The sequence below is a fragment of the Solanum pennellii genome, chromosome 5 (assembly GCF_001406875.1).
Source record: "Solanum pennellii chromosome 5, SPENNV200".
NCBI lineage: Eukaryota > Viridiplantae > Streptophyta > Magnoliopsida > Solanales > Solanaceae > Solanum > Solanum pennellii.
The window spans coordinates 49978812-49987661 of NC_028641.1; the positions used below are offsets into that span (position 1 = coordinate 49978812).

The window sequence follows — 8850 nt, forward strand, 5'->3', positions numbered from 1 at the left end:
ATTATTGATAAATCTCCTAAAGTAGGATCATGTTGTAGGTATCTGAGTACATGATAAGTTGCCTTCAAATGAGGCTCTCTAGGAGATTGCATGAATTTACTAAGGTGCTGAACACTGTATGCTATATCCATTCTTGTGTTAGCAAGAAAATTAAGCTTACCTACTAGTTTTCAGTAGTGAGTAGGATCTGATAGAAGTGTGCCTTCTGTGAGCTTCAATTTCTCAGTAGAGTCCAATGGTGAGGTGGTAGGCTTATAATGCATAGAATCAAATTCCTTCAGAAGATCAAGAGTGAACTTTCTCTGCAAAATGAGAACACCATCCTGTCTGTACAATATTTCTAAGCCAAGAAAATAATGCAATCTTCCTAAATCTTTTATTCTTAATTTCTCATGTAAGGAAACTTTCAAAGAATCAATCTCCTTTATATCAGTACCAGTTAAGATAATGTCATCAACATATACAGCCACAAACACTAAAGAGTTTCCATTTTTCTTATAAAACAGTGAATAATCACTGTCTGAATGAATGTAACCCTTTGAACAAAGACTATTGGCCAACTATTCATACCATTGTCTACTGGCTTGTTTTAAACCATATAATGACTTCTTCAATTTGCAAACCATATCACTACTGTCCACTGCCAGGCCTGGGGGTAATGTCATATACACCTCTTCATTCAAATCACCATGTAGGAAGGCATTATTGACATCCAATTGGTACAAGTTCCAACCCTTCTTAACTGCCAAGGAAATTAGAGTTCTGACTGTGGTCATTTGGACCACAAGTGAAAAGGTTTCATTGTAATCTATTCCAGCTTGTTGAGTGTATCCTTTCACCACCAGTCTAGCTTTGAACCTCTCTATACTACCATCTGCCTTGTGTTTAATCTTATACACCCATTTACACCCAATAACATTCTTCCCTTTTGGCATTTTAACCAACTCCCAAGTATTATTGGCATACAATGCATCAAATTCCTTTTTCATTGCTGCTTGCCAGGCTGGATTCAGGATTGCCTCTTCATAAGATGTACGTTCAATATCATGTGAAACATTATGAATTAACTGCTGACTCTCAGGACATAGTGTAGAAAAACATACATGATCAGGGTGAGTTGTGAATGATGTGAGTTAGTGTTGAGAATCAGCAACATCATTTATGGGTGGAGAAGGATGTAACTTGGGTAATGAATAATTGTAATCTTTTAAGTAGCTTGGAGGGTGACAAGCCCTAGTTGATCTTGTAGGTGTAAAGGATACATCATCAAGGACACGTACATTTGGTTCAATAGAAGATGTTGTAGGTTCAATGATTTGAGATGTTGTAGGTTCAGTGATAGGTGCATTTTCAGATATGGAAACTTGATCACAAGGGACTTCATCCAGTGTGTGAGAATTCAACATTTCACCATTAATAAAAGTATTTGTTTTACTAGACATGCAAGGCAACTTATCAGAATGATGGAAAAGAAATTGTAACACAAAATTAAAATTGGAACCAGTAGGAGCAATAACAAAAGGAAAAATAGTTTCATAGAAAAAAGCATCTCTAGACACATGAATTCTTTTGGTAGCCAAATTTAAGACCTTGTACCCTTTTGTATCAAAAGGATATCCAATGCAAATGTGAGGTATAGTTCTTGGTTCAAATTTGTCTTTATGAGTTTTTAAGGTAGTTAGAAAACAAAGACATCCAAAGTTTCTAAGATGAGAATAAACTGGTTTCTTTTGGTATAACAATTCATATGGGGATTTATCTTGAAGTAGTTTTGTAGGCAATCTATTGATCAAATAAGTGGCAGTTAGGACACATTCTCCCCAATATCTTATGGGCATTTTTGATTGAAACAAGAGTGCTCTTGCTGTCTCAAGAAGGTACTTGTGTTTCCTTTTCACTACCCCATTTTTTTGTGGTGTGTAAGGACATGATTTTTGATGTATTATGCCTTTTTCTTGAAAGAAACAGGTTGCTTCAGTGCTTGAGAATTCCAGGCCATTATCAGACCTAATAGTTTTCAATCTGGTATGAAACTGGTTTTCTATAAGAGATATGAAGGCTTTTATAGTATGAAGTGCATTACTTTTACACCTAAGAAGTTGTGTCCGAGTAGCTCTACTGTAATCATCCACCATGGTTAAGAAGTAGTGATATCCATCATGTGTTGGTACATTATATGGTCCCCATAAATCAATGTGCAACAATTCAAATATTGAACTAGTTGCAGTGACACTTTCTGGGAATGGCATTCTAGTTTGTCTGGCCATTGGACAAATTGTGCAAGTGAAGGGTTGTTTGTTGGAATATTTTAAAGGAATAGTAGATATATTTTTCATTTTTACAAAAGGCACATGTCTTAATCTAGCATGCCGTAAGAATTCATTGTCTTGACTGAGAGAAAAATTGACAGCTGAACATGAAATATGATCCGTAGAACAAGATTCTTTATTGATTATATGAGAGTGTCTTACACTGGGTGGTGAAATCCTTTTACAGTAGTTGAGAAGAGAAACAGGTTGACACTTTTGATGAAAAACAACATTATCACTTATAGGTGGAATGTGACACTTTGGACAGAAGAAATACAAACCATTCTTTGCCTTACCAAGTGCCAGAGGGCTCTTCAGAGAAGGGCCTTGCAGTAAGCAAGAACCACTGTTAAAACTAACTATTCCTTTGAGTTGAACAACAAAGCAATAAAATGATATTAATTTGAACTTGAAGCTAGGTATGTACAATACTTTATACAGAGTTAATATTGAATTCAAACAAACATCACCAATTTTAGTCACTTTAACTTCGTATCCATTTTGTATGGTGATTAAGAAAGGATAAGGTAGAGTCTTAAGGTTTGTGAGATTGTCTTTTGTGTAAGTCATATGGTGAGATGCCCCTGAATCAATGATCTAAGAGCCAGCAGTCAATTTATCACCTTTACATGACAAATCACCTATCTTATTAATAGAAGAATAGCAAGGAAGTATACCTGCTAGGCTTGCAGCTCCACTTGACATGTTGTTTGAGTAATCAGCTTCATTTCCAACCTGCAGAGTTCCAAGTAGATTGAGTAGTTGTTCATATTGGCCTTTGGACAGATTCACTGGCACTTGTTTTCCCTTCTCAAAATTTTCTTCACATTGACTTCCATCACCTTCAGAAGTATGTACGTTTGCTGCAGATCCTTTACCTCTCCTCTTGGGGTCCTTGTGTTGGCTGGGTAACCATGGAGTTTGTAGCACCTCTCTTTGATATGCCCAGTTCGTTTGCAATATTCACAGAACATATTTGATCTATTTCCAGTGCTAGAGTTCCCCCTAAAAGTATTAGTGTTGTTATAACTACCAGTACCTCTACTTGTGCTTCCTCTGTGAGAACTAAAATGAGTGTTGAGCCCTGCATTATTTTGAGATGACATAGATACATTTTAGTGAGGTAGACTCCAAAACCATATGATTTAGGGGCTTCATTTCCCTCTGCCTTTCCACCTGTGATAGAATGGCAAATGCCTGTGCCATTGTAGGCAAAGTAGACATCATGAGAATGTTCCCTCGTACAACAGTATACATCTCATTTAGAGCCATTAGAAAATGTATGAGTCTTCTGTCTTGCTCAACCTTATACATTTTTACTTTTCCTCCACAAGTACACACAAAACTACACTGTGAATTAACATCAATAGCATTCATTTCTTCCCATAGTTTCTTCATCTTAGTATAGTAACCAGTACCATCCAAAGTACATTGCACCAAATCATTTATTTCCTTCTGCAGTTGATATAGTTTGCATCCATTAGTTTGATCATACCGATCTTCTAATTCCTCCCACAGTTCCTTAGCATTGTTAACATACTGTAAGCTATCTCGCAGTTCTGGGGAGTGGAGTTTAAGATCCAAGATGTCACCATATCATCGCATCTTTCCCACTGCATGAAGGATGGATCTGTAGGATTTGGTTTCACAATTTTACCATTAATGAATCAAGTTTTATTTTTAACAGACAATGCCCTAAGAACTGCTCGTCTCCATGACTTGTAGCTAGTTCCATCAAACACAGCAGGAAGCAAAGTAGAACCTGCATTCTCAGAGGGATGCAGATAGAAAGGACTATTGAAATCGGGTCGTTTTGAAGAGTTGTTGACATTCCCATCAGCTGAAGCATCACCCATGGAGAACAAATTGAAAAGAAACAGAATCCAACAATAACAAATCGATAAACCAGCAACAAGTGAGCAAAAACAGAGAAGAAAGAAAAATCGATGGATCGATTGAAGAAGAAAATCGATGGATCGATTAACGAAAAGATCAAGAGATCTAGTGTGAGCAACCTTGCTATGATACCATGATAAAACCAGCAATGTGAGCTGGGAAAACTATCTCCTTCCTCCATTAATGGAGGTTGAGCTTTTACTAACAATAAGAGAAGAAGAAGATATTTTGGATTGAAATACTTGCCTTGATCAATACAATGTAGATGTGTATGTATACACATTAATGGGAAGCTAACAGATTTAACAACTTCAACAAACTTCTGTAAATGCCTAACTAACTACTTGAATGAACAGTACTAACTAACTAACTAACTGATTAGTAACTAACTGACTAATTAAGCTACTAACTAATTAAGCTAATCTTATCACTCTTCAATTTGAGTAGTACGTCACTCATATTGGTATCTTTAAAGGTTCAAAATATAAGTTTTAATTCTTTTCAGTCATCAGCAATCAAAATTGTACACAAATTATACGTTGACGTGCATCTTGAACGTGATCAATAGAGCTAATTAAATGTACATTTAGAAAGCTAAATCTACTGATTTAAACCTTGCACATGATTAATCATACCTCTCAAATGTTAGATAATGAGTTCGTTTCTGATAGGCCTTCGACTTAAAGAAAGCAAGGTTACAACATTAATCTCACAATAAAACATAACTCAAAAAATTATGTGATCCCACAAATATGGTTTTTTATATTCTCCTTTATAATAAGAAAGTTTTTATGATTAGTTCTCTCCATTATCTTTCGCTATTAACTATAAAATATAAAAATATAAAGATGAATTTTAAATATATCGTAAATAGTTGTGAAGTTTATGATACTTTTATATGGTCATACACTAAATTAGGCATAATAACTTTGACAACCTTGTAATTACCTCATCTCCTTGTTTTATATAAACAACTTTGGAATGAACATCGACTCACTCATCCCTTTGGAAGTATCTGAAGCAAGAATCAGTGTCTTCATTCTATAACTTATCTGGTATTCAGATGACTGATCACTTGCTTTTGGCATGTTATACCTAAGAGATTCCAGTATTCTCCTATAATTTTGGAAGTTTTGGTGTCACCATAACTCTTTTGCTTCTTATTATCTATAAACTCTTTAGTCTAGATAGAAACAATAATAATGTACTTTTATTCCTGGTTTCTTCTTTTTATTATATTTTTGTCTCATTATCCTTGTTTAGGGGTTCATTATATTTGTCATATTTAGATATTAATGTCGATGATGACATTAAACTATATGTTTGAGGGACATCCGTTGAAGCCATTGATATTGCGAACATAATCATTATGGGGTGATTATGGTAATCATTGTTTGGTATCACTGTTAAAATTTGGTTATTTAACTATAAATGAGATCTAGGAGTAACTATTTGCATGTACATACTGCATATTGATCGTTGTATATTTTTTCGGAAGTCAATCTTAATGTTTTTATTTGCTTTTTTCTACAATTCTTTTTTGGTTCATGTAATTTATGAAGGAATGAAGTCTGCTACTGCGTGAATCGTGATTTTCCTTATGTTATGAGCAATAATAAAAGTCTTGAACTAATAAAGATAGAATTTGATAAGAAATAGATTCTTGAGTGATAAATATGACTTTCGAAGTAGAAAATATCATCATATCTTCGCTTCTGAATCTTCTTGTTTTCCCTTCTAATATAATAGACTACTCAAAACAATCACAACTTGTTTTAGGGAAAATTATACTTACTCTTGTCCTTGATATCTTTAAAGAAAATTGATCCAGTGAGACAAACAAGTTGAGTGGAGAAATATTGAGAAGAATTTTCAGTGTTTGTGATAGTATTAATACATCCAATGTTTTTCTTTTGTCCTTATAGAAATGCACATTTTCTATTTTAGATAATGAGTAACATCCTTTGAATTGTTCTGCTATTTACTAGAGAGAGTTTGAGGTGTTAATTCTCACTAAATGGGGGGTGGGGTATAAATAGCTAATCCATGATTATCACTGACCAAGAACATCATCTTCTTTTCAATATTTGAGAAAATATGTATCTATGATTACATAATTGCTCCTAAAAATAACTTTGGGGCAGTTGAGGAATGTATATTTATAAGAATTTAATGTGAGATAGAGACTCACATTTATCCCTTACTTAGATAGAGACTCACATTTATTCCTTACTTCAATCATGGTATGGCTGATTTTTTTTACTTTTGTAGGAACTGTGAGAATGAAAAGGGTAGGGTGTGTCATCTAATTGAGCGATATTTATACTATATTTTCTGAAATGGAAATTCTCTTACAAGTTTGACCCTTATGTTCGTGAGGTTATTTATATGGGGTGTCTTTCGAATTAGTATAGTAAATGATGAATGTTTTCTTTGAAAATTCAACTGTGAGATGGAATATGTACAAACACGATTTGGAGTAAGGGGGTCCTGTGTTTTCAAATTTCATAGAAATTTAGATAGTAGTCTACCGAGTACTTTATTTTATGTTTATGCTTCGCAGTACGTCTGTCCTTTTCTATTTTGTTATCCTTTGGCCTTTTATTGGTGTTATTTTACTATCCCGAATTTTTTCGTGTGGATGCAGATTGTCTATGGATACCAATCTTCTTAATCCACTTAAAATCTTTTGTTTAGAAATTCAATTGCATCTGCTTTCTAATTTAAAGCAGTATTGCAACTTAGAATTAAGAGAATGCATAGTCATTATTCCTGTTGGAATTGATTTACTTAATAAAGTCTTAGAATTGATAATTTTTAATCTATTTGTAAAACATGGTGAAATCTTAACTTTTAAGTTCTTAAATGAAGAGGATTTTTTTCTCAATTTAGCATGAACTGTGGTTAAATTTTATTTCAATACAATTGAATTTTGATATGTAAATAGTTTTAAGTACTAAATGATGTATTATAGTTTCTCACGTCTAAATGATATTAGAAATTACTATAAGATGCGATTTCTTATCACCCGGATATATAATGCATTGTTTTAATTTTTTGCAGATATATACAATGAGATGACATCACAAGGACCCAAGAAAGAAGTAAGAGAACAATATATGAACCCTCGATACATTGAACATAAGCCATATGCTGATGAATTTCTGAATCGCATGTGAGAACAACCACCTAGGAACTTTACACTTTTTGTTTTATTCTATTAGAAGAGAACTAAGATAAGCCATGGAACATGTGCTGAATTGGTATTTTGTGACAGAGCAATGCATAGTTAATTAGGTTTGATTAACTACTGGAGATGTCAAATTTCATGTTTTTTAGAAAACAGTTGTGTTGTATGGATGATCACAGTTTATGAGACCTCGATACTTGATATAACCTTAATGTTTTGCCCTACATTTTATACAAACTGAAGAGCCTTGCGGTTTGACATATATTTCCCTTTTCAAACTAACCATAACCAACTTCCTTTTCCGTATGAGCCTCATATTACACTTAGCTAATATTGTTAAAACTTGTAAATTTATAGATTATTCAATCTGGACTTAAAATTCTCTCCTTATGAGCTATTTTTTAAAATTTACTTAAGCTAAAAGTTTTTTTTTTCTTATTAAGTATTAAGTAATGTTTTTTATGTATTGTCTCGATATTTCTATCATTTTGCCAGTTTAAATTTATAAAATGTCATTTACTCTATATTTACCAAGTGTAAGAATCAATGTTACGCTAATACAAGAAAGCTAAATTCGTTTGGCCCGTGCATAGCACGGGCATATTATATATAGTATTTTATATAGAAGAGACATGAGAAGGGCGATCAATGACATTTTAGTAATTTTAACATCAATTAAGAGTAAAATAATAATTGTATAATTAATGGTCAAAATGAGAATCTTGAAAAATCCATACATGTCTTAACTTTTGTGATGAGCCCATAAGGATATTATTGTAATTTTTTTTGTTTTAAATGAAGAGTTTATATTACTTGATTAACTTCTTACAAACAATAATAAATGTGTTTTGACATATTTTAGAAAGACAATTTTTAACTAATTAAAATAAATGAGTTTGAATAGTTAATATTTTGTTCCTAGAAATACTTTAAAGAAATATTGCGTAAACATATTTTTAATATTATGTAATATAATATGACCACTAAATTCGTATTTTGATTATTAAAATAGTCTTTAAATGACGTATCAGTAGTTTTTAAATAATTTAAACAATGTATCAAATTTCATGACTAAAAGAATGAACAATTTTTGACTATCAAGAAAACAATAATTTGATAATATATTCATCGAAAAATTATAAATTATAATTTTTTTTTTATATTTTCTTAATTTCAAATGTGATAAATTTGATAAGGTCAACGTTTAACATTCAAATCCTAATGAATATTGAAATTCAAAATAAAGTAAATGAGTAATTAAAAAATAAAGAACAACAACAAATGAAAATGTCAACAGACAAAAACTTTGTTTAGAAATATAGAGGAAGAAAAACTAAAAAAGAAATAAATTAGAAAACAAAAAACTTGAAAAAAAGTATATTGGTTATTTTGTAGGGGAAAGCTTTAGATTTTTCTTTACGGCATGATATTTAAGTGTAGTATCAAAAAAAATTA

The 8850-nt window shown here is 32.3% G+C and overlaps 1 pseudogene; it reads right to left on the bottom strand.

The window, feature by feature from the left end:
* Nucleotides 1–2601: 2601 nt before the first annotated feature.
* LOC107020002 lies at nucleotides 2602–3283 on the bottom strand (annotated as a pseudogene).
* Between the last annotated feature and the right edge of the window lie 5567 nt (nucleotides 3284–8850).